Here is a 22,087-nt window from a genome sequence, read left to right as displayed (position 1 = left end):
AAAATCTGATGGTCATTATAATTCCCTTTGGGGTTGAAAATATAGGTCCTTAGATATACTAGTACATTCATTTTGCATAATTGAAAGAGGTAAACAAAAAATATATAAAATATATATATATTAGTCTCAGTGTTAGACTAAGAAATGCTTTATCATAAGCTCTGGTAAAGAAGGCTAGACTGTTTTTGAAAGAATTAAGAAAAAAAATTTTCATGAAGATTTTGCTGCTTCATCTTATTCAGAAATAAGAACAAGAAATCTGTATTCTATAATAATCGGTAAAAGTGTTTGCCCCAGAGGATCAAGATTTTGAGATGTCAAGCAAACTTTCTTATCATAAAGATTTGGTTACGGGAACTAGAGAAGCAGTAATATTCCTGGACAGGTTTCTCTGATAAAAGGTTAAAACTTCTACTAGATTTCCCCCTGCGGGTCAATGAGATCATCATACTCTGAACGGTGCAAAGATCTGACTAGATTCAGGAATCAACAATGTTCCTTTGAAGGTAAAAATGATACCTATGCATACATGTTCTCCTTGTAAAATCAGAAAGAATCCTCCATCTATAAACTATAAATGGTTCATACACACTAAAAATGGGTGTTTTACTTATATGGCAGAAGGAAAGTTTCAGGATCACAAGTGGGGAGAAAATGCAATGTAACTGGTAGACTAAATAAAAACCATTTGGTGATTTTTAAAACTCCTAATAAAAATACATTTTCTACGAATGCTGTTACTTGAAAATTCACAATTGAATATTTCTTTATAGGCTTACAAAATAAAAATATCCCAAACAATCGATTATACCACAGTCTAAAAGGTTGTTCAGTTTCTTTTCTGTAGCTAACCTGCTTGCCCAAATAAGTTGTGGTAGCAGTTTTCAGGATGTTCACAACTAAAGCAGCCTTGGAAAAGTAGTTTAGGTGACACTTGTATTTCATTGATTAGGCCCAGAGAGGTACAATATTTTTCCCCAAGGTCACGTCGTCCTAGTCTGTTATGAACAAGGTCAAGACTATGGACAATTTCAGCATCTTGTTTTTTGTGGGTTTTTTTTGGTGTTTTGTCGGTTCTGAGGATGTTCCTGAGGGGCTTGCCCTGAAAAGTAAATATGATAAAGAGGCAACCTGTGGGACTCAGCCTCTCTCCCTCCCATTTCATCTAGAGCAGGTCTGGGCTTTAAACAGAGTTATTCACTGGGCTTCTTTCTGAAGTAACATGTATTTGAAGACAAACCTCTTCTGCTAAATGACATTTGTAGATGAGTACATGCTGGACCACAGTGACACAGTGAGCCTGTAAGAAGAGATGATGTGCCCTAGCCGGTTTGGCTCAGTGGATAGAGCGTCGGCCTGCGGACTGAAAGGTCCCAGGTTCGATTCCAGTCAAGGGCATGTACCTTGGTTGCGGACACATTCCCAGTAAGAGGTGTGCAGGAGGCAGCTGACCGATGATTCTCTCTCATTGATGTTTCTAACTCTCTATCCCTCTCCCTTCCTCTCTGGAAAAAAATCAATAAAATATATTTTTTTAAAAAAGAAGATGTTCTGGACATCGAAGGGCACTCTACATGTTTCATAAGGCCAGAACTATGTCCTACTCATCTTGGAATTTTCCTCAGAATCTAACTTGGTGTCTTGGGGCCTAAAGGTGATAGGGTCTGGAGGTTTTTGCAGTTATATCTCCCGGGGCTTTCTTCTGACCTCAAATAGTTTATAATTATCTCCTGTTTTCATCCACGTACCCATGGGGTGTGGTTAGCATATGTTTCTTAAGGCCAGCCATGACTTTTTCCTGACATACCTAATTTCAGGTTGGAAACACAACCTCCCAAACTGTGCCCACCCTGCTTTGTCTGCACATGTGAAATTCATATGAATGAAGAATGAATATTAAGGTCAATAACTACAGGGAAAGTGATACAAGGTAACCGAAAGGAAGGTAAATGAGTTCAATCTAGCTTTCCACTAGTCCTCTTGCTAGAAAAGCTTATGATTGCCTTCTCTCCTCTTTTGTTTGGTATTTTTATTCCTGAGATGTGCATCTCATCCTCTCCTGTCTATAAGGAGACTCCACAACCCCCAGGCTCTCCAACCTCACTCTTCCTGCTCTTTCAACTCTATATGAAAATTAGGTCACTTAGGCTTACAACTGTCTGCTGCACTATGTATTATTTCCATCCCCAAACCAACTTCAGGTTGTAATCTTCAAATTTAAAGTCCCTTTCACAATTTATTCTGGGACGCCTGACTTCAGGCAATTAGTGACTAAGTGACTTGACTTCTTGCTAAATCTTCCCTAAAGGTGGGCCCTTTCTGGAACCACACAGAGAGTGGAAACCCCACACAACAGCGGCTCTGAAGCTGGGTTAAGGGCTGAGAAAACATTTTATATGAACACTTTTATATTTTTACATCAATGATTACTTTTAAAAGTTATGCTTCACCAGTTATAAAGACAAAAACCTCTTTCGCAGAGATCTTCACAATTAAAGGATCTTTCGTAAAATAAGACCTATTAAAGTCAATTTCTCAATCAGAGGTCTTCAGAACTCTTCCCTGAAGCTATTTTCTTGGGGAATCTGGAAGAAATTTCCCCCCATTCAAATGGGATTTCATAATGCTTATAAAGAATGATCTATAAGTAATGGATTTGGGGCGATTAGGTGGGGATAGAAAGTAGCATTGGGAAATGTGCTGTAAAATTTATATTCATAAAAACAACACAGTAATAGAGGTTCTAGAGAGATACTAAATTCCTTTTCCTTTCCTTTCTTTTCCCCATCCTTCCTTTCCCTTTCCTCTTTCCTTCCCTCCTACTTCCTTCCTAGAATCCTCAAATGCTCAGTTACCTCTAAACATTTATTCAAATGGAAACTCCAGTCAGTTTGATTGCCTTTTACAGTAAGAGTTCCATTTTGAAGAAAATGAAAATTAAATGTCACCATCAATAAATCAACTAAAGGATCAAGTAGATTTATAGCATGGGGCAGAGAAATCGATTTAACATAGGGATTAAGAGGTTATTGAGTCAGCCAGACCCAGACTGCACTCCAGCTCCACCACTCCCTGTGCATGTCCCTGAGTGAGTTAATTAAGCAGCACATCCTCCTATGAAAAACGGGGATAACATTATGTATCTTCAAGTGTAACTGTGAAGATTAAGTGATAATACATACATGGAAAGCTTAGCTGTACCTGGAACATGGTGAGTACTCAATAAATATTATAATTAATATAATGTTACAAAACATACACTGCTGATATCATTGCAAAGCAATAAAGCAAAAGATATTCCAATATTCCACCTAATTAAGCAAATGAGTATTTAAGCAATAATTTAATACATGTGCTTCTAGTGTTGTTTACAATTATCTCATTCAAATGACATTTTGTAAAAACTGTTTGATGTTCCAGCTGCTTAGATCTTAGAACCAGTAATGAATTGCCAGGCTTTGAACTGAGGAACGCTCAAGTCTCAAGAATTCCACAGGGTTGATGTTGGTTCACAGCTTGTCACAATGTGTACCTCCGGGCCCGAAGCTGACCAGCAAAGCAGAATCAGGCAAAGGTACTCCAACTTCCTCATGATCACATACTTCCACTTTAATCCAATCATAGATGTCAGCCACTTGTTTTATGTTTGTATTATTTTTACTTTTTAGCCACTTGTTTTAAAGATCAAAGATCCAAATAAGTGAGGCATGAGGAACTTCTCTATAGCCTATAACAGGGAAACATATTTTATGACTTTATTTGTCTAATCTTCTATTGATAAATAAGTCTCTTCATCCTTAACCAAGGCAGCTAGTTTTGCAGAAAGCCCAGGGTGCTGTGCGTCAGGAGATGTGAGTTCTGGGCACTAGTCAGCTGAATACGGAGACAAGCCACTTGCCTTGTCTCTAAAATGGACCTTGCACTGATGATCAATGAGATCACTTCCAATCACAACAGCCTATTATTTCACACCAACCGGCGTTTCCTGATGAACTAGAAGGCTGTAAATGGCATAGTCAGAGAAGACAATAGTGAGCCAAAGTTAAAAAAGGGTGTATGTATGTCCCCAGAAAGTAATGAAAAAGAATCATGAACACTATTCATTAACGTGTTCAAAGAGAAAAAAGATGAGTGGTGTTTTGAAAATACTAATCTTCATGATATTTCAGCTGTTAAAGTTATCTTCATAGTTAACTGACTGCATATAACAGGGCTTTGTGTGTATTAGGCAAGCATTTTATGAGCATTGCCAGTGTCAAAATAATATATCAGCCTAGTTAAGTGACTAACCTGGGTTACAATTTAAAGGGTTTATACATTTTACACAGGTCTTCAGATTTCCCTTCTAGAGACACTCCTACTTTAACAATTTAAAACTCTTCTCAAGAAGCTACTTGTTGTTTTATAAGTCCTTGCTCTTTTAGAGAGATGTTAAAACAATGTGTTGTTTTAATTGCAGAATATATACCCATTAAAGATATTCAGTTTGAAAATACAGAAAAAAACCTTTTTTTTTTAAATCTTAAAGAAAATAAAGGATGGATTTAATGGAATGACCATTTTCAAGTGCAAAGTATTATGGTATGTTAGGCACTCTCCATACAGTCTCATTTAATCTTTGCAACGAGACATGGTATTATCACCATTCTATGGGACAGATGATAGAAATGAGGCTAATGGTTGTGTAGTGATTTGCCTGAATTCACCAAGTAACTAAGTTGGGGAGGTGGAATTAAACCCAAATTCGGCAGACTCTGAAATTCCTGATCTTCCTTCCCATTCTCAGTGCTTCTCTGGAATCGTGCTTGCAGAGCATGGAGAACAGGGGGCTGCTTTTATTGATCAGCTCGGGTTACTAAAATTGTACACCCATCTTCCCCGTATGATTTTAGAAAAACAGATTCCTAATAAATGAATTTTAAATGCAATTTTACATTCTCCTACAAAGAATGTACAACTCCTTTGTAGAGATATGAAATCTACTGAACTAATAAAGAAAAACTATGCCAGAGATGCAAAGGGTAAAAGATACCTTATATCTAATTTGATCAAGCCATAATTGAAAATTGATAATTTCATTTAATAATTCCATGTCCAGGTGAATTATGCAGTATATATAATGAATATAAATATGTTTACAAACAGTTAAGAAAAATTTAAAATGTATGTCTGAAGAAGAGCTTAAAAGGTTTAAATAAAACAAAATCCTGTTCTTATTTTTTAAAATTCTGAAAAAAACCCCACAAAAAACAAAACTTCAGGAAGCTTTTCTTTCCCTATAAAGAACTTTGAAAATATTAACCAAATACCTTGATGTGGCATTGAGGGGACGAGAAGGGATAAACCAAAGAACTTATATACTTAAATGCATAGCCCATTGGACACAGGCAATAGAGTAGTGAAGACAGGGTTGGGTAGGGGCTGGGAGGAGGAGGGGAAAGGGAGGGAAATGGAAGATATCTGTAATACTATCAACAAAAAATATATTTAAAAAATAAAATACTAACTTAATCAGGGTAGACACTTTTTATTATGTTTTAAAAAGGTTGCTAGAGAACATCTATTATGCTTGCATATGCAAAAAAATGTGTTTACACAATACACAAGAAACCTAATATTTGATCCTTTGAGAACATGTTTTGAACTTTGAAGTATGAGAATCTATTATTTATTTAAAATATTTTCAATTATAAAGAAAATTCTAGATATGAGGGATAATTACTTTCGGTCATGTAGGATGAAAATGTAACACTTTTTAAGCCACTGAAGTAATTTCTTTAAAGGGAGTTAAATGAGTTAGTTGTTTCATCAAGAAATGAAAGTGGTCTGATTCAATTTCTTCCAAATCAAATAATACAGTCCAGTGCAAATTGTTGAAAAAGTTTCGATACTTTTATTTCCAAATTGGATTTGAAGAAGTTCTTCTTATTTAGATTACATAGAGAGCAGAACAGTAGGACTTAAATTTATAATGTAATTGGAACAGGCCCTCTACAGAAAAACTGCAGAAAACAATTACTTATTGCTTTATTTCCCCAAATAAAATTTTTTATCTTAATAAAATAAATAGAAATGCCAAAAAAAGTATATTCAAGTCAGAACTATCCTCTCCTTGATCAACTCTTTGTATCTCTGTCCATAATGTCAATAGGTAAGAATTCATGGCAGTTTCATGTAAATTTTAAATATTAAGTGTCTTTGCAACTTTCATTTTAAATATTTCTTAAAATGAAAAAGAAGTGAATTCTATGGTATAGTTGAAAACAGAAGACAAAAATTATATTTACAAAGCAGAAAAGAAATACTTATGAAGAGTTTTCAGTTGAACTAGGGCAGTGATGGCGAACCTTTTGAGCTCGGCGTGTCAGTATTTTGAAAAACCCTAACTTAACTCTGGTGCTGTGTCACATATAGAAATTTTTTGATATTTGCAACCACAAAGACTTATATTTTTGATATTTATTTTATATATTTAAATGCCATTTAACAAAGAAAAATCAACCAAAAAAATGAGTTCAGAGGTGACACGCGTGTCATAGGTTCGCCATCACTGAACTAGGGAGACTTTCTTTTTAAAACTCAAATAATGTCGAAGTCAGCTTTAAATAAATGAATAAAATTTATTGTGTGTCAAAATTGCCTACATTTATCAATGAGGTGGGCTGTGGTAGGGCTGAATTGGCTAACTTGGAATGCATTATGAGTGATTGACAATCTCATCTTGAAGTTGATCCGTGAAGATCACAAGTTTTGACTCTATTTAAATCTCTAGTCCTTTAATACATCTCTAAATAAATGACATTTATAACTTCTTAAGGCCCTGTTTTTGTCTCCACAATTCTAAATTTGATTTACAAGTATTTATAAGTAAACTCAAGAGCTTTAACCTAGTAACTACATTTCCTGTCATTGGTTCTTTTGTCAAGATTTCTGTTTCTCTCCAAAAATGTCAAGTCAGATACAATATTTAAGTTATTTTTCCCATAAAATTCTATTATTTGAATAGCTTTCTCTTGATCTTCCTATTCTCTAGGCTCCCTAATATTCAAGTAAGAGAACCAGCTATGAATATCACCCACACTAAATTATATTAGGCCACCAAAGTATAATTTATTGGTATGAGGAAATTTTCGAACGTCTTTCTAATTCAGCAGCAACTTTCATTATTTATATCTGAGTTATTTCCAGTGTTTCTTAGTAGAGGAATTTGGTACTCAAGCCAATAATCTTTCTTGGTGATTGTTTTAGTCATGTCACTAATGGAGGTATTTTTCATTAGAAAAAAATATATTTTCCTAAATTGTTGACTTTTACTTTGTTGGGATTTTGATGGCAGTGACTTTAGATCCTGGTTCTACAATGTACAGGCTGTGTGACACTTTCTGTTGAGGGTAAAGGAGAAAAATTATATTGGAAAAGTGGGAAAGAAACACACGTCTAAGAGCTGAAGGAGACTTTTCTTTTTTCTTTTTACTGTAACTCCTCAAATTTTACCTAAAATCTCAATTTATTCTTCTTCTCTAAGCCTCTCTGTTCTTATCTGTATCATAAGAGTAATGACACATCTGAGTCACATGGAATAGAGAAGGTGAAAAAACAATGCAAGTAGAAAGCTTAGCTGAGCATCTGGCATAGTAAACACTCAGTACAAGATATCTGTTACTATTTTAATGGGTATGAATTGTATTTTACATATAACTTGCTCATCCTGGAATAAATCTATAACCAATGAAGACTTTCTAAAAGGTACTCCATAGATGATAGATTATTCATTGGACCATTATAAAAATATACTGGAAATAAAAACATTTGCCAGAACCAAAATACATATACATATCTATAGGGTGCCCCAAAATTCATGCAAGAAGTAATTTTGATAGAAAACACAGGTTTATAATTAAAAATTGTAAATTTTTTATTGATTCATAAAGTATACAGTATAGGGTTATATATGGATTAGCACATCGGGTAAATGGCCTCCACGGCTTTGCTGGCACATACACAAAGCCGTGGTCTTCATTGGTCTTCATTGTCCCTGCTCCTGGGCCATAATTGGTACTTGGTAATGCTTATCGAATTGAAGGGATTGAAATCAAAGGGCAACCGATATTAGAATCTGATTCAATAAACCAAGTAAAATTAGGCTTTTATTTGTTGTTGTTAATGCTCACGCAAAATTCAAATCTTGCGTGAATTTTGGGACACCCTATATATATACACACATATATACATGTAATTTGTATATAGTATAACTGTACAAATATATTTTAAAGAATTGGTTTTGTTTTAAATAGCAGAAAAATATTTCTATTACTCTAAAACCACATGTGATTCCAATACATCAATGATGTTTGACTATTGTCTAAAGGAAAAGCTGACTAATATTAGGTTGTAGAATCCTGTGATGCTTCTGCTCAGCATGGGCCTGGGCATCAGGATTATGTGTAAGAGATGCCAGACCTGTTTGGTAGTGGTAGAGATCAATGACTAAACCTGGCCATCATCAGCTCATAGAATTTGGTGCTTTGAGTAATGGTATGAATTATTCCCTTCCCCTTTTCTTTAAGAGTACACTTTAAGAATACCATTTTCTCTTAAATTAACATACATCCTCAGGCTTTTAACTAGTCAGAAAAGCAAACACAGAAGAAATGATGGGCAAATGACCAGTGAATCTAAGTGAATACTCTGCATTTAAGTCCCAAACCAATTTCCAACTCAATTTGATAGACACTATGTCCTCTTAATCGTTTAGGGTCAGCAGCAATTGCCAGGCTTTCCTTTCTAGAGTATTATGTTCTTTCACTAAAGGGCCAGGTTCCTTCAGGTGCTATCTTAGTTGGATTTTAATTTGTCCTAACATTCTTCCAAGAGCTATTACAGTACACCACATCACTGTATTCCATTTAACTCCCAAACCACCAAGAGGCTGGCTGCAGCATCAAACAACACTATTAAAAATACCACAAGGGAACCTTGGAGTAGGAATTCCCGGCACAAGTTACAGCCTAGGGCTAAACAAAGGTTGTAAAGACCTTGACTAATATTGAAATGGGGATGCAAGAGAATTTCAGATTTTGAAAAACCAGTCCGTAAGCTTTTCATGTTAGGTTTCTAAGGTTGGCCCTCTATAATTGTGCAGGTTAGTTAAAAGACAAGAGTCAACTTTGTCTCTCCCCATCGCCTTTAAATTTTCCTTGTCAACAGATTTGGGATCAATCATGACTCAGAATGGCTCAGCAGATATGTCCAAAAGGAAGCCCCCCATCACTGCACATCTTGCAAAGGAACACAGACTCATGAGCATATAATTTTTTTTAAAAACCTGGATGTCTTTATTGTGCCTTCTAAGCAATTACATGGAAGTCTTCAGGTGAAATCCCGACTCTACGGGTTTAAAGTGCAAGTGCAGAAATTAGCACAGCCACATCTGTGTAAGAGTCCCCAGGCATTTCAAATGGGAGTGAATGTTTTGAAAATCTAGCAGACTTAATGGATTAGTCTAGAGTCCTACCTCCTGGGAGGTCTAAAAGCAGAGCTTCAGAGCTGGGAGGAAGATGTTACAGTTGTGTCAGTGGAGGAAGAGGAGCCCTGTGCCTGCCTTTCAAAGAGACCTTCTCTGGGTGGGAGAAGACGAGGGAGAAAAGCCTATGGCTGCCGCTCGAGGTCTGGGTCTCCATAAGAATCATCGCCAACTGAGCACAACAGAAGAAACGGCTTTTGGGCATAAACTTCCTCATTCTTCTTGATGGGACAGTATGCCCCTGGAATCTTCTCAGAAGGTTCAGTCTGCTAGACATAAGTCCCTCCCTCCCAACCCCCAAAGATTCCAGAAGCATGGGCAGACTGGGCTTCTTCTGGTCTGCCATCCTCATAGAATTTTTCCTTTATATCACATACTTCAGTTTGGAGTTTTACATTTAGTCCTGAGTATTTGATCACTACATTTCTCCCTTCTCCTGGCCCCCAGGCTATAGGGACTAAGGACAGGGATAATGCTTCTTCAGGTCGTCATTGCATACCAAGGTCCTTGCTTAGTCAGGCACATGGGAGGCCCCTAAGGAATTATTTGTTAAAAAGGGGCTGTTTATATTGTTAAACAGACCAGGTCTAGAGATCAAACCCAAAGGCAGGCAATTGACAGACTCACCAGTAGCCAAAGGCCTATAATACATAAATAGAATAAAAAAATTGTCTAATTGCATTTGTAAATTTGTAGGTTCCATTTAATTATAATTGAGAAATTGCAAATAAGGTAACTGGTATCAGAAGAAGTAAAAAAAAAGTTATCTTATATGGTCTGAAGTAAAATTTAGGCTAGAGAAGCTATGGCCAGCCATGCACAAACTGGGACAATGATAAAGCAGAGATTATGAAGAGCAGAAGTGGGTACAGAAAACAGCCCAGATATGGAAACAAACAAATGGCAACATCTGAAGAAAGACACTATGCAACCTACAAGCAAAAGATGAATTGCAGGTCTCTAGAATTATGATGATTCCTCAAAACTTTTATACCCAAGAACCAGGTAAGAATGACATTTATTTTGATTTAGTTATTTCTAATAACCAAGCTGATCTGCTGGCAATGTTTCTATTTGCTGATGAGGGGCCTTTGTGAATTAATGTTGGAAGAAAACATGCTTACTCTTTGCCAGTAGCCTGGGAAGATGGAGTCCTTTCCTGGAATTCTTGGAGTGTTTCTAGGAAAAGACACTAAATTGGTTTGATTCAAGGAAATGAAACTCTCTGGTACTGGCTGGGTGAAAATGTAGTTACTGGAGTAAAATATAATTTTGTTCAAAGCACTAATACCCCTCAATGTTTACTGCAATTGAATTATACATAGAAATTCTACTTCTCTTTGATCTTGCAGTTTTGGAGTTGGTTTTTATCTGCTGCCTGGAGTTCACTTCCTGATAGTGATCATAGCGAGAGGCATTATCTTTTTCTAGTCATGAGAGAACATCTGGAGTTCAACAAAAACCCAATTTGTGAGATGTCTGGTGGGAATGAAATAGCCTTTTTAATCACTTTATAATCACAGACGGAACTCCTGGGTATGGGAGCAGAGTGACACAGGCTCTCCTTGAACATATCCTTGCCTTGTCTGGTGCTTAAAACTGGGGTCCACTTCCATCTTAGAGGAACAGATGTTTGGAAAGCAGAGATGAAAAATGACAAATAGGATCTGGACCTGGGAGATGGTGCAGTGAGGAACGAGGAGATATGAGGGGAGAATGATGCAGGTTTAGGGAATATGGAATTAGTAGGGTGAAGAGGGTAAGGAAAGGGATGGGAGATAGGGAATTTGAGATCACCAAGAAATAAGGGAGGGAGGGGGAGGAAAGGGTGGGGAAAAAAGGCAGAGGACTAAGGAAAGGCAAAGTGGGAAAGAGTATAATAAAGAACATGAAAAAAGGAGAGAATGTGGAAGAAACGAAAGTGAACTGTGATGAAGTGAGAGAGAAGCAATAGAGTATTGTTTTCAGGGTGTAGAATCTGAAATATTATTTCTAGGGTTTGAATCTCAGCTCTACAACTTTTCCGAATACTGACTATGAGCCTCAGTTTCTTCTTCCCTAAAAATTGTGTGATAGTCATTCTACCTACCTTACAAGGTTGTTGAGAGAATTAAACATGATCATGTGTGTCAAATCTTAGCACAGAGTTTGTGTTATTGCCCAGGTTAAAAGAGAGAGAAACAAAAGGGCAAAGAAAAGGAGAAGATGGTAGAAGTAGGAAGGGAGAGATATTCAAATAATGGAAGAATAAAAAAGAGAGCAGTGAATTTCTGCTATTAATTTTAGCCTTACTTTTCCAATATTATATTACAAGTTTCTATGCCTACTATATTATTTCTGTTTTAATGACACAGGAAAATAAGCATGCGTTGGGCATGGATACCTTTTAAAATGTATTTTTGTAGCCCACTAACACATAGTAGTTTGCATTTCCTTAAGAATTAAAACTATCCTCTGAAATGAGTAAGATAAAGGCTAAAGTCAACCAGTCATCCCAAAAAATAATTTGTTTATCTTCCCTTCCTCTTTAATGTACTGTCTACCCAACTGATGGAATTAACTAAAATCGCTGGTTATTTTGAAATGTGTTAACCCAGCTGTAGACAGTAGGGAAAATAGAGCCCCTAGTGTTCTTGGTGATGTATCTTTCCAAGTTTTTCTCCACAACACAAACCACTTCCTCTTGCTTGAAGTCATTTTGCATTTCTCATTAGTCTCACAGACCAGGGGTTAGTGTTGAGTGCTGAAGCAGCTCTAGGTCCAAGACCATAAAACAACACAACAGAATTGGCCCAACGCATAGAAGGAAGGCACACAGAGTTGTCCTTCCCCTCTCAAGAAAAGAAAAAAGACAGATAGAGGGGTAGGGTAGCAAAAGTATGAGAAATATATCCAAGAGATATTTTCTGACACTGGGGAGAAGGAATAAAACCACAGCCCAAATCAGAAGGAAACTAACTCATTACACTCATCACAGACACACTCCAAAGTACACTTGGCATGGAAGTGAAGACTTATCAGATCACACACATGCCGCTCTACCGTTTCCACAAAGCTGATTGAATAGTGTGCTCATAGACGCACCAACGGCAGTGGGACAAGAGGCCAACCTTCATAGACCATTAGGCATTTAAGGCTACCCTTAAATACCATTCAGAATAAACTGAAAGGCATTTTATCCTTTTCATAATAACATGTCCTTTTGTAAGGCCATGTGAGTTATTTAAACTATTGGCCAATGAAACAGGCCAGTAATAGTATTGCTTCTCACATTTTCCTGATTCTGTTTCAGAGGTATGACAATATGGAGAAGGTTATGCATTATTCACTGCTTTCAAGTTATTCTCTTCTATCAAAGGGGTTAAGAGGCACAGTTTTTTTCTTTTTTTAAATACTAGAGGCTCAGTGCACAAAATCTGTGCATTGCAGGGGAGGATCCCTCAGTCCAGCCTGCGCCCTCTAGCAGTCTGGGAGCCCTTGGGGGATGTCCAACTGCCACGGAGGTGGGAGAGACTCCTGCCACCACTGCTGCGCTCGCCAGCCGTGTACCCCGGCTTCTGGCTGAGCGGTGCTCCCCCGGTCGTTCGGCTATTTGGTTGATTTGCATATTAGCCTTTTATTATATGGGATATTTTTATTGATTTCAGAAAGGAAGGGAGAGGGAGAGAGAGAGAGAGAGCTACAAACATCAATGATGAGAGAGAATCATTGATCTGCTGCCTCCTGCACACCCCTTACTGGGAATCGAGATGGCAACCCGGGCATGTGCCCTTGACTGGGAATCTAACCTGGGACCCTTCAGTCTGCAGGCCGACACTCTATCCACCGAGCCAAACCAGCCAGAGCAAGAGGCACAGTTTTATACCACTTTCCTTGTTCAGGATAAAAAGTGTTCAATGTTGGCTTCTACTGCCCTATATGTTGTTTCTATATTCTACTTAGTAATCATTTGAGAAAGTGCTGAGAAGAGATAAATAAGGACTTTCTCAACTCTAGGTCTATTGGACACATGCAAATTGAACATGATGGTATTGTAGCGTCACACATTCTACCGTGAAGACACAACAAAAGGACTGAGATATTATTGGGCAGCATGTTTGAGAATGAAGAGGCATAGACTACAATTTCTAGAACAATTTCATTAGAGTTATGTTAGAGGTAGGTATGTGGCTATGAAACCAGAAGAGAAGAGCCTGATGGTCTGACCCAGCCTTGGGAAGGGAGAGGGCTTGGATTTCAGGTGTCATCTTACCAAAGAATGAGGTAAAATTACGGGCAATTAAGAGAGGGAAGTGAGTTCTAGATGGGGAGAAGAGAACAAGCACATGCAGAGAATTGTGAAACATGGTGTGTTGTGAGTGGAAGAAGTTTTCAACTGAAACAGTCAGGGGGTAGGGAGTTTCCGGAGAAGATGTGTGATATATAGCTGGGAAGGGACCTTGTGTACCAATGCAAGGAGGTTAGATTTTATCCCGAGGCTGATGGGAGGCGTAGAAGGGTTTTAAACAGGGAAGTGACATTTTCAGGTTAATTGTTCAACTAGATCAATTTGGTTGCACTGTGGAAGGCAGAGCTAAGGAGCGTACTATTTAAGAAAGTGGTTCTCAAATTTATTTATAGTAAGAAGTATATCTTTAAAGCAAAATATCTATGTATGTATGTAGTGATAATTTTATAAGACAATACTTGTCATTGATAATATAGATGTGGTTTTATATTCTACTATTTTTTAATAAAATTCTATACAATTTTTTTTATAAAATGAAAAATGCAACTGAAGTTTCCAAAACACTATTTCAGGCACTACTTCTGTAATGCAGGGAAAAGCTGGTGAGTGCCTGAAATATTAGTGAGTTGGAAAAGAGGACAGATTTGAGAAGTATTTCAAAAATAAAATAAAAATATAGTTATTTATTTGAGGGAGTGGTATATGATCTCCAAGTTTCAGTCTAGAATAAAAGTGCTTCTGAGACAGAAAAAAACAGATTTTTCAAAGAAATAGGTGAATCCAGCTTTGAATATATTGTATTTAAATGGTGGAATATTATCAAGTATTGGACTTTTGTATGAATGAGTCTGATAATCAGGGAAGAGGTCTGAGTAGAGATAGAGTTTTAGGAATCTCCTTCACAAGATAGGAATAAAACTACTGAAGCACATAAAAGCATTTAGAGAGTGCACATATAAAAAAAGCAATGAGTCAAAAATAACCTTCCAGAGTACTCATGTTTAAGAGGGGAGGAAGACAGATCATGAAGGATGGTGAGAAAGAGTGTTTGGGGAAGCAAGAAGAAAGTAGGATCACCTGGGAGAGAATGGTTCTCAATAAAGATGTGTTGAATAAATATTTACTGGGTAAATGAATGAGAGACTTTCAGAGGAAGACAAGGATGGAGAAAGCAAGTAGGAGCTCATTGGGAACAGTGGTGGGGCAGTTAAAGCAGAGGTGGTGTGAGGGTTGAGGAGTGCATGGGAGATGAGGAGGGGGAACAATCTGACTTAGAAGGGAAGGACAGAGAACTAGCTAAAGGATCAATAAAGGGTCTGTTACTGAACTTTACTATTGTTTTGTATTGTTTTTAAGATTGAGAGAGACATGAATAGGGAAAGAGCCAGAAAAAAAGAAGAGATTGAAGATATGAGAAAAAGAAAGGAAAATAGGTGAACCAACGACCTGGAGGTGCTGACAGGAGATAGAATTAAGAGCACAGATGTGGCAGGTAACTTAGAACAGAAAGGAAAAGGGACACATTATCTGCTGAGCCTGGAAGGAGAGAGAGAAGGATGGTTATGAAAGGCAACAGAGGATGTAGGTGCTGAGAAAGTCTTGACAATGAGTTTTTTCATTAAGCAACAAGTAAAATCATTTGCTAAAAGGTGATGAGCAGATGCTGGGTGGGGAGGCTTGAGAAGGGGAGAATGTCTGGAATAGGTACCAAGAGGACTGAGAGAAAGCAAAGCAGGGATCAAGTGTCAAGTGACAGAGGGTCCAGCTGAGGTGAGTGATCCTGACTTTATTGGAATTTTAGCTTGAAGTGATGTGGGATTCCCCTCATCACCCTACCCACTCACCTGAGAAGTTCAGGTAAAGAAGTGGAGAAGGCAGATGACTTGATTGAGTGTTGGGTGTTCCTCAAAATGTGTAAGAAAAACAGGATGGCAAAGAATTTGAGAGAGACCAACTGGGTGGGCAAGAACGAGAAAGAGAGGGTAGGAGGGGGCTCACACTTTATTTACCCATCTCCTTTGCAGCTAAACATGGCAAATGGGTAAATGTGAGTCAAGGGAGATGTAAAACAGAAGCATTATGTGGGATTTTGGGGAAGACTCTTTCAAAAGGAGGGGCTGTGCTATTCTCCCTCTCTTCCTCCATCCTGCTGCTGGAAATTTATATGTGATGGCTAGAGCGCTCGGAGTCGTCTTGAACATGAAGACAAAGCCCATAATCTAGGGATGATGAAGGAATTATCTCTACCCAGTAGCTGTGGGATTCTAATGATCTTAGAGTAGCCATACCAGCTCTGGACTGCCCACTCTGGGTCTGTTTTCTAGAAAAGAGAAATAAAATTCTGTCTTGATTAAAGCATAAATTTCAGGTCTTTTACTAAATTCTAGCTATTAGTGTCTACATAGCAACTGGAGCACTTACATGGCCACCTTGGAAGAGAATGTTAACCCTCCATCATGTCATGCCTACACAGAGAAAATATTTGATAGTGACCAAAGGAGCTTTGATCTTCCAGGAGATTATAGATTGCTCTTGATTTGGTTGGACAGAAAACAATAGTCAAAGCCACATGGATGTTATTGTTTTTGCCTGTTACACACACCAGTCAGTCTTCTTTGCACTTCTTATAAAGAAACGTATTAAAATTAATGACAACATTGACACCCAGGACTGCACATTTTCCTTGTCTTATACTCCTCCCCCCGCCCCTCCCTGAAGGGTCAGAATTCTCATCAGTCAGCATAAAAGCCTAGTAAATCACTTATATTGCATTGTTTTAAAGTGACTTAACAGCTGTAGTGTTCAAGGGCAGCTGAATCATCTGCCAGGGTCACATGTGTTTCACATGTCAAGTAATGTATATGGCTTCCACTCCATCCAGGATTGTATGGAAAAAGACATTTGCAAACAAGTGACCTGAAGCCTTGTTTCCAAACAGCTGCTATGGTTATGAAGATAAAAGTTACTGTTGTAAACCATTTGAGTTTAGGACTATGTTTCCAATCACTCAAAAAAGTCTTTATAAATCACAATGTTCACAGCAAGTTTCTGATCATAATGACTCTCAAGAAGTATTCAATCAGGATAAAAAGTAATAGTGTTTAATTGTAATTATCACAATGAACTGGTTCATGTGCAAGTGGGAAGAATGTGTTCTGGGTATAAAAACAACACCAACCAGCCAGATCTCACTCATTTATGGATAATAAAGAACATTACAAACTGTTGAATAAAAATACACAGAGGCAAAGAAGCACTGAACAGACTGTCAAACTACAGCAGGAAAGTAAGGGTGGGTTGGGGGAGTAAGAGATCAACCGAAGGACTTGTATGCATGCATATAAGCACAACCAACAGACGCAAGACACTGGGAGCAGGGGCACAAGGGCAAGTGTGTGTTGGGGGGTAAGGGAGGCCGGGGGGAGGTCAGTGGGGGGAGGGGGGGTGGAAGGAGACATATGTACTACTATTTGTAATACCTTAAACAATAAAATAATAAAATAATAAAACACCAACCAAACTCATAATTAAGATGGAATCTAGTTAAATAGCTGAAGAGAGAGGACTTCAAGTAAGGAGACTTCACTAATACTTCGCCCTCTAATTCTTGCTCCAGGCAACACTGACTAGAAGCACAAGAGGTGACTCTGGGATGCTAATAACTTCCTTAACAAGCTGGAGTAATTGGTGTAATGGAGCCAGGCTGATGGAACTGAGGGGATGACCTCAGTATTTAAAGAGTTTAGAAACAGAAAAACCTTTTTTTTTTAAAAAAAATCACATTTTAACTCAGAGCATAGTTAGAGAGTATCTGGTTGCAACAGAGAGAAAGAAAGGGGTATTGATTTTTGTGAGCAGCTTTAGCACTGGGTTCTCCTAATTAAAAAGATATAATTGGCTTTGAGTTCCTGAGTTCTCATAAAGTTGTTGGTATATGCTCTTCAAAGCCTAGGATCGGCCTCCCCATCTTGTTTATATTTACTAGTCCAGGTGATCTTTCATGTGGGACAGATGCTGGATAAAGATTGCTTCTGAGCATTGAACTCCTCTCTGTAGGTTTCAAGGTTAGTTGGCTTTTGTAAGTAAAATAATAGTTACGTCCAAGTCGGAGGAGTACGTAGTGCAGACAGGCATAGACAGATACCCACTCTAGCTAAGTATGGGCTCCAGTCAAGCTGGAAAAGGTCTCTCAGCTCTGAGTCACTTATACAATCGAGTCCCTGAACATGTTTCTGTCACTAATATTTTGTTGCTCTAGGCAACCATCAAGTCCACGTGAAGACTTCTGCCAACTGGAGAGGATGACTAGCCAGAGGAGCCAGAATTTTCTTTTAACTCTTTGTTGAAGACTCAAAATAGCAAAAGTGTCAAGGGTATCTTCTAAAGATCCATATTGGGAAAAGTGGAATTCATACACTGACTTAATGTATCTTTTATTCACTTCTTAGAGAATTATAACTAAAGAAAATAAAGGCAATTCATCAAAAGCATGAATTAAAAAATAGTTAAACATTATGAAAGAACTAGGTGGATCCTTAGATATCATCTAATCTAATACCTCATCTTATAGAAGAAAAATCAGGTTACGTTACTGACCAAAGGTTAAGCAGGAAGCTAGTGACAGAGCTGGGATTATAGCTTTGGTCCCCAAACCCTGATGTCATTGCTCTTCCTATAAGTTTCATGAGCCCAGTGCCAGATGCAAAATGAAGGAATGCTAATAAATCACAAGTAATCACCTCTCTTTTGTAATAACAAATGGTCTTGGATGAACACTGCCACTTTGCAGGGTGCTGGGAGCAATCCTGAGCCTCTGCGGCTAGGTGGTGATCATCCATTAACACACCGGTGTCACTACAACAGTCTGGCCAGGCAGGATTTGGAACTAACTCGAAAGTATCTGGAAAATGTTCCAGGTCCATCATTGCTTATTATCTGAATTTGCTCTTTGCCTCCTCTGAATTCTTTAGACACTTACACTCTGAGGCACAATCCTGGAGCTATCTAAGATGCTTGGTATCTTTTTCTTTATCTTGCCAAGTTCGTAGGGGTGGGACGACGTTGTATTCACTTCTATTTTCCTGAAAACCAAAGTACGAAGGTATAGTGTTTTTTGTTGACTGATTGATGAGGAATCGATATTAAACTTATTAGCTCTAGTAGTATAGTAACAACCTACTTATTCAGAGATTAATTATCCAGGAACTCATACTATGCCACACCAGCAAATAGGTGAAAAGAACCCCAGAACAGTTCAGTAAAGGCATTTAAGTTGCCAGTTATGAAAACTGTCATGGGGATATAAAGTACAGCATCGGGAATACAGTAAATAATACTGTAATAACATGTGTGGTGTCAGACGGATACTGGACTTATCGGGATGATCACTTGGTAAGTTATAAAAATGTCTAGTCACTATGTTGTACATCTTAAACTAATATAATATTGTATAGCAACTATAATTGGAAAACATTTTAAAAGTTGTCATATGCATTAAAAATTCTAAAGCCCTGCCTCAGATATAAATCATCCCCAAACCCACTTTTATTGAATTAACTTGCTCTTCTTTTAGACTCAATGAAATGGCCTGGTAATCTGATTTGCCAAAAAGAAAAAAAAAAGCAGCAGATCAAAAAGGATCCTGCTAAGGCCAGGTCCATCCATTAAAAATATCAAAGGTAACGATTGGGAGGAGCAGATGAGACATTAAAGTGCAGCAAAATTTGGGGATCTTTACTGTCGGGGAAATAAATCATGCATCATCACCTCCTTGGGGCACCTGCGAATGGCAGAGAACTATAAACGTGAATGTGAGTGGTGATGACCACTAGAATGACATTCAGTGCCCAGCTTTACGAGGTTAAGGAAGAGGATACCTTTCAAAATTTTCATTCCAAATTGCCAAAATAAGAACCTTGGTTTTCTAGAATATTTCACACATAATACACTTTCTCCTTAAATAAAGTATAGGTAATGTAGGCATGGAGATAATTCAGCCTTATATTTCACACTGGAATCCAGGTATTGACATATTTTTATCCTATATATAATCCTATATGTACTACATCAAATACCAAGGACTTAAGGTTTCAGACATTGTCAGAACCATTTTACATCCACTCAATGGAAATCATTCAGTTAGCAGTTACTAAATGCTTGCTACCCACCTGCCTTTCATCTCTTCCTTCATATACCAGCTATCTAGCTATTTTGCTTGTGTAGGGTCGTCATTAGATCTTATTCTTTGGACATTGCTATTGTCCTCTAACTGGGTCTCTGAACTTTTAATGTTTAATGTTTTCTTCCTTCACTCTTTGAAATGTTTAGAAAGCTTCCCAGGTAATTCCAATAAGCAGACACATTTGTGGACCACTACTCTAAATGCTTAGCACACCATTCATTTGACTCTTAATTACACCCTACAATGGAACTAATTCCTTTAATGGCAGACATCATATGCCTGTGATTTCTGAGCTTAGCTGCTCTTCAAAAAATAGTTGTCACTGTTAGTGAAAAGTATGATCCCTTCCATTTCCATTTTCTCCCTTCATTTATTGAACAATGATTTGTGAATTCTTCCCCAAGACCTTCTGCTTCTTGCATTGGATCTCCAGCAAAGGGGTGCTAACATTTTCTCTGATCTTCTTTCTAGAGGTGCTGTACTTCTTTGCAAGGACACACAGAATCTACCCTTCTTTGAAGGTCTGATTTGGAAGCAGATTGGGCTACCTTTGCACAAAGACATTTTAAATGTGTATGTGTGACTGCCCCAAATAACAATACTTTAAACTTTACAGACCCTTCCATTAAATGATATCAAAACAATTCCACTTGTAAAGCCTTAGAAAGCTAGAGGACAAAATATCCAATTGATATATAAATGGGGATTTACTGCACTGACTGTGCTGGTGGTTTGTTTGAAGTCGCCAAGCAATGGAAGATTTAAGCAGAGCCCTGGCCAGTTTTGCTCAGTGGATAGAGTGTCAGCCTTCGGACTGAAGGGTCCCAGGTTTGATTCCGGTCAAGGGCACATGCCTGGGTTTTGGGCTCAATCCCCAATGGGGGTGTGTGCAATCCCCAGTGGGGGGCATGCAGGAGGCAGCTGATCAATGATTCTCTCTCATCATTGATGTTTCTATCTCTCCCTCTCCCGTCCTCTCTGAAATCAATATATATATGTATATGTATATATATATATGTAAATTATATATATATATGTATATGAAAATTTAAGCAGAGAAAACTGCTTTCTGCAAGTTATATCTGCAAATAGTGACATTTAAGTTTGAAAATCTTTGAGGGAAGCTAATTCTTTTCTTTTTTAAATTTTTGCTGTATTTTAGTTAGCAGTTTGCAGACACTTAATTTGTGTTCAGAAACAAATAATTCGCACCCTCCCCTTAATTTGACCAAGCATTAGCTTTTATTTGATGTTCTAAAGTAAGGAAGCTCATTGGACAAAGTTAAATGGACTTTAAAAATCTAATTGATTTTTAAATGAACAAAATATGTCATGCAATTCTGTTTGATTCTTTTGGTTATTATTATTCAAACGTGTAGCCAAGTACCATGTTTTCTCCAAAAAATCTTACAAAACTAATCTTTTTCTGTTTTTCTCCTGGCTTCATTCACTCCTTTCCCTCACATTTTCGTGAGCTCAAGACCACTAAGGTTCAGAGTGGGAACTGGGGAGCATTCCTATTTTCCCATATTTAAATCTCTTGTAAAGCAAATATTTGTTATAAGCAAAATGTGTCTGAGGAATGTTTATCAGACTAGGTTTTTATTTGGCTTTGTCCTAGAATATTAGTTCTTTATAATTTTTTAACCCCATTTCAATGGTTTCTTTGATGTCTTGTTTTGACCAGCTGCTGCGCTTTTTGTGGCTGTCCATTTACATCACTTTAAAAAATGGTACATAAGTGAAATTCGAACAAAATGAACAGTGCTTTCACATTGTTTCAAAATCAAACATGTTCCTAAGGAATCTGATTTGTGGCAGATGGAGAACAAAACCTTCCAGAGGGAGGGCTGTTAAATGAGTCTTAATTGCTTGCACATGAAAATATGGTGACTAAGATTGTGTGCACAATTAGGAATTTAAACATGGAGAAAAGAACTGACGTGGAACCAGGCAGACATTTTTGCAGGCGTAGCTAGTTTCTTGGGAACACAGACAATAGGAGACACACTAGTAAAGGAAAACAATGCTAAGAGAAATGTAGTTGTCTTTCCTTCATTCTTCCTTATGTCAGGCTTCCAACTCTAAAGATGATGCATTTGTCTCTAAAACTCACTGATGAAAGTGTCATAGTACACTCAAGGAACAAAAGGTT

At 37.7% G+C, this 22,087-nt stretch overlaps 1 protein-coding gene and 1 pseudogene across 1 annotated transcript in view; both read right to left on the bottom strand.

Annotated features, from left to right (window-relative positions):
• The window catches only part of PDE4D (phosphodiesterase 4D), a 1,252,971-nt gene that overhangs the window by 131,331 nt on the left and 1,099,553 nt on the right, over positions 1-22,087 (bottom strand).
• Positions 1-22,087, bottom strand: part of LOC106696654 — an 88,302-nt pseudogene that overhangs the window by 60,481 nt on the left and 5,734 nt on the right.

This window comes from Myotis lucifugus, unplaced genomic scaffold (genome assembly GCF_000147115.1).
Source record: "Myotis lucifugus unplaced genomic scaffold, Myoluc2.0 scaffold_0, whole genome shotgun sequence".
NCBI lineage: Eukaryota > Metazoa > Chordata > Mammalia > Chiroptera > Vespertilionidae > Myotis > Myotis lucifugus.
Note: the sequence above shows the minus strand (reverse complement) of the source record. Positions and strands in the feature narration are given on the sequence as shown.